We start from the raw sequence: 5,648 nt of genomic DNA on the forward strand, positions 1-5,648 counted from the left end.
CATCTCGCCTTATTCTGGGTCCGAATAAAACATCAGATCATGCACAGACTATCCTGTCTCTTTGAATTTAAATCTATATTTATTCACACCGGCTCTTGAAAACCTCTATGCGAACACACTTGCCCGAAAAAGCGCGGGGGACGAATTTACGTGATATTAAAAGTGGGGGGGGGACACATCCCCCGTGTCCCCCGCGTAATCTACGCCCCTGATCCTACCCACCCCTTCTTCTTGGTGGTGGTGGCCCAGCGCAGCCAGCTGAGATTGCTTTCATTACAGGGGGGGGGGTAGGATCAGACTGAATGTCTCAAAGCCCCAATGACCGTGGTAGTTGACCATGCCACTGGCACCTAGGCCAAATAAAAAAAAGAAAAAAAAATTCAGGTTTCACCTTCACTCACGAAAAAAAAAAAAAAACTCAGTTGTTACATTAAAGAAATGCATTCAGCCTTACCAACTCCTCCAAAGGGTTATCCAGAAAGGCTCATGTGAACTATTCCATCATTGGAACAGAAGCCTCCACTGCTGGTCCTCTCAAGCACTGTAGTTACAACCTTAACAAATATAGATAGATATGCACTGCTTTATCGCTTACTTCACACTTTACTCGTGTTAAGGACTTTAGTTTTTTCCTTCCTTACCTGAGACTCATCAAGCAGCGAGCTCATTGGCTACCGATACAGGAGAGAACCAATCAGCTGCCATGTGACAATGATGTCACCAAGTCAGATTGAGCTAAACCTATCGGACTGCGCCATCTAGAGTTTCATGCCAGAACTCTGTATTTACAACCTTAAATAGAAATATGCAATGCTTTATCACTTACTTCAAACTTTACTCATGTTAAGGACTTTTGTTTTTTCCTTCCTTACCTGAGACTCATCAGAGAAGGCATAGAGTGCCAGAGGCTTTTCCCTCTCATTGATGAAATTGATTCCATCATCGAGAGACTTGATGGATAGAATGGGGAGGATGGGGCCAAAAATCTCCTGCATTAAAGGATCTGACTCTGATATATGTCTGACCCTGGACCACAAAACCAGTCATACGGGTCAATTAAAAAAAAAAATAGAGATTTATACATCATCTGAAATCAAACCATTGATGTATGGTTTGTTAAGATAGGACAATGTTTGGCCGAGATATTGCTAAAAATATACCCCAGCGACTTAAGGTCCAGGGTCACATATATATATATATATATATATATAAATGTATACTGCATTTTTAAGGAAATTCAGTAGGTCATGCAGAAACTGATGTATTCTGAAAATGCATACTACATACTGCAGCAATAGTAATAGTAGGATATTAGTATACAATGCACTGAACTTGTATATTGTTCAAAAGTGTGGGGTCGGCAAGATTATTTAAATTAAAGAAGTCACTTATCCTTACCAAGGCTGCATTTATTTGATAAAAAATACAGAGATATCGTAAAAAAATTATATTGTGAATACAATATTTATAACTGTACAATTTAAAACAACTGTTCTATTTTAATATTTTTTTTAAATGTAATTTATTCCTGTGATGCGAAGCTGAATGTTCAGCAGCCATTACTCCAGTCTTCAGTGTCACATGATCCTTCAGAAATCATTCTAAAGTGCTGATTTGCTGATCAAGAAACATTTCTTATTGTTATCAGTGTTGAAAACAGTTGTGCTGCTTAATAGTTTTGTGGAAACTGATACCTTTTGTGTATGTACTGTATGTATTGACTATATAAATTGAACACCTTGTTTACTCACCAATGTACTTGGACTCTGTCACTTTCTCCTCCTATTATCTTTCCCTTGGACTTTTTTAGCAGCTCAACCAGTCGGTCCCAGTGCCTGTTTGTCACAATACGGCCCATGTCTTGGCTTTGCTGGGGCTCAGATCCGTAGAAACTCTCCAGAGCCTCTTTCATATGAGGTAACAGCATGTCTCTCGTCTCAGCAGTGCATAAAACATAGTCTGGAGCAACACAACTCTGCCCTGCATTGAAAAACTTTGCCCACACCAGCCTTTTAGCAGCAGCTTTCATGTCTATATACGGCCATATATCAAACAGGGGCACTTTCCGCCCAGCTCCAGAGTAACTGGGGTGAGGTTCACCGCTGCGGCCTGCAGGATGCAACGAGCCACTGACTGTGAGCCTGGAGGAGAGAAGACTTGGGATGTTGAAGCAAATATGGAAAGGTGACAACTTTTCTTGTATCTGTCATTGATAACAATGCAAACTCTAACCTGTGTAAAAGATATGATCAAATCTATTCTCCATCAATGTCTTGGTCTCTTCTGCATCACCACAAATGACTGCATAACACTCCTACTAGACAAAACACACACGACACAAACAAATCCATTTATAAGGGACGGTTTGCAGAGCTTATCATGAACACAGTAGCACCATGAGACTAAGACGTGTTAAGTTAGATCATATGGGTTTTTCCCAAGGTTACCTGGGACAGGTACAGGAATGAGTACAGCAAGAAGCTTTTCGGTTGCTCGACTTATTTCTGATGGCTTCAGAATAGCACAGTTACCTGATAAAAAAGACGTGACTTGAGTTAAACATATTGCAGATGTGCCTCCTCAGATGTTTGAGTCAATGGATTTCCAAAAGAGCAAAAAAAATTATTTATTTTTATTTACATTTGATAATTAAGTTCTATGATTACTGTAGGTACAAAAAAAAGTTTTCTAAAGTAGATGATTAGATACCTTTTGGTGAATTTTGCCATTTTGAAGCCAAATTAGGTCCCTTTAGCATTTGTAATTTGTGCAGAACCACTAGGTTTTTGTGTGCGGGTGGTTGGGGGAATCCGTCCCAAATTTTTTTTTTTTAAATCAACAACACAACCAAAGGGTTTTAGCACTTAATATGTATTATATATCCATTTAAATATCATCCTTTGTTAAAATTAAGCATGATAGAGAATCTGTGTTTTACAAAATGTTTCCAAACACAGAAATAAGGTGCAGTTTGACCTTGCAGACTGAAATAAGACATAAATATTAAAGACATTAATAATGTATGTTCTCACTTCGGTTCAGAATTCAAAAGTAGTCAATTTAATTGGGTATGAAGATATTGCAGTAATTATTAAAATGAAAAATTAAGTTTTATTATATATAAAAATAGTTATTTTGTTTGGGGTTGGGATTTTAATTAGGGCTGCACTATTAATCGAAATTAAATCGCAAAGGTGATAAATCGTGATTAGGCAGAAGCTGCGATTGTATGCGTATCTTTCAGTGAAGCACGATTCTGTGATCAGCAGCAAATCTCCATCCGAAGGCCAGAGGGCGCTCTCGCGTGGAAACTCCAAATACACCTTGCAGAAGAAACCCAGGAAATCCCTATAGCCCTTGCTGAATAAACAGAAGGTTTAACTGCTTTCATTAATTCAACTTGACTAATAAACACACGACTACGACAATATATGCTTTATCTGAGTTTGTCTTATTATAATTTTTATTATAATAAAGTATATAATAATGCAATGCTAATGGACATAACCTTTATCACTGCTAAGAATACTATGAAATATGTTGCGTGCCTTATTCTGTATAAGAAGCCACATCATCTCACAGAAGGATTTACTTCACAACACTCGACTGACGTTATGAAGTGAGTTTGTAAAAACATGTTATTAAATGTGGTATTTTCACGTGGTTTCAGATGGAGCAGCATCTACTACACAGAGCTGTAGTTCGTTGACAACGGCGGTAAAGTTAGTTTGACGTTTGACATTCATTAGACATTCGGGTTTTTTGCCAATTAAACTCTTTGCGGCTTTTATGTTTTGAGGCCAAACTAACTCAGATAGACATAAATATGTGCCCTTTATGTTGCACAAGGCTTAATTTCTAGGAATTAAAAAAAAAAAATTAACCATTTAAATTAATTAAACGATTTAACTACGGGACATTATAATATAAAACCAATACTAAAATGTTCGGGAAAACATATCTTATCGCACACAAAGCTCCGTTTTTGGAATTACAATTTTATGTTTTTTATAATTTTACAACTTTTAATGTATGCAATAATATAAATCCATTAAACGACAACACCATTTGATCTAAAGGTATCAAACAAACTGTAAAATATTCAGAATATTATTCCCTATAATGCACAAGTCTTGGTTTTCCAGATTATGCCTTTACTGTTTTTATATACAGTACTGAAACCATATTTGTCATGTTTTATATACTATACCCACTTAAATTAATTAAACTGACACGGTTTGAGATAAAGGTATCAAAACAACTATAAAAATATCTAAATATTATTCACTTTAATGCACAAGGCTTGTTTTTTCAGATTATGCCTTTACTGTTTTTATATATAGCACTGAAACCATATTTTTCATATGTTTTATATACTGTATCCACTTAAATTAATTAAACTCTGACACAGTTTGAGATAAATGTATCAAACCAACTGTAAAATATTCAGAATATTATTCCCTATAATGCACAAGGCTTGTTTTTTTCAGATTATGCCTATATTGTTTTTATATATAGTACTGAAACCATATTTTTTTCATATGTTTTATATACTGTACCCACTTAAATTAATTAAACTCTGACACAGTTTCAGATACAGGTATCAAAACAACTGTAGGCAGTCTCTCTCGCGCACGCGCGCTGTTAGGTATGTTTTGTGCAGTTGATCGTCCTCGTCCTTGTCGTCTTCCTCAATAAATAAATTCCTTCATGCTAGTGTGTCGGCGGTGAATCCAGTGAAGAGAAATCCCCCACAACTAACTGCAAACTGGCATTCAGATCTGCCTCCATTTTGTTAGCAACGCCCCAACTTCCAATGATCCAATCAATTCCCAAACAAAGAAATCAAGTCCCGCCCTCTCATTTCAGATGCCGTTTCACTCGGATATACGTCACAGTAGAGATTAAAAGACAATCGCACCTTCCGTTTCATGCCGACTTTAAAACTACTTCTGACTAGCAATGCAAACTCATGTTGTGCACCACCGTTTCCGTTTAAAAAACGTTTTGCACCGTTTTTGTCGGGGCTGAACGCAGCCCTGGTTGGGAAATGTCACGCTCCTTACCATAGCCGCCTGATATATGAGTTGGAACAAGAATGGAGTTTGAAGGGGATTTTGGGGGCATATGAGAAAATGTGGGAATGTAGTAAGGCTCTCTTTGATTTTTTTAAAGATACAGGGTTAGAGCACAGTATATATGATTTTGTTTTATGATTATAACTATGCTAAGTACATGAAGCCCTGAAGTTGCACACCCCGGTACAGTAGGTGGCGGTATGCACCTGAACAAGTTGGTTGCGACCCGCCAATAAAACCAGAAAGAGAGAGAGAGAGAGATTCAAACGTGAGTTTTGAGCAGTGTAGAGTAACGCTTGTTGTTTGTAATTTCTCCAATCACAAATGCAGACATGGTTTTATGTTTACGCGGCGCGATGCAACGCAACGCGTAAAAAGACAGTATAAGTCATTATAATACGTAATTATGTCCCCACTGGATGCAACAAATGCCTCGTTTATAATGTGTTTTAATGTTTTTGTCTCGTCGCTCCGGCATCACAGTATGGTAAGGGGCAGTGTGGCCAGACTGGAAATGTCCAAGTATCGTATCAGAAGCTCAAAATTATCGTATTTGGAAGAAAATTATCT

General features: G+C 37.4%; 1 pseudogene; it reads right to left on the reverse strand.

The window, feature by feature from the left end:
- Positions 1 to 273: 273 nt before the first annotated feature.
- Positions 274 to 5,648, reverse strand: part of LOC107753287 (aldehyde dehydrogenase family 3 member B1-like) — a 14,305-nt pseudogene continuing 8,930 nt past the window's right edge.

This window comes from Sinocyclocheilus rhinocerous, unplaced genomic scaffold (genome assembly GCF_001515625.1).
Source record: "Sinocyclocheilus rhinocerous isolate Xijiao unplaced genomic scaffold, SAMN03320098_v1.1 scaffold191, whole genome shotgun sequence".
Lineage (NCBI taxonomy): Eukaryota > Metazoa > Chordata > Actinopteri > Cypriniformes > Cyprinidae > Sinocyclocheilus > Sinocyclocheilus rhinocerous.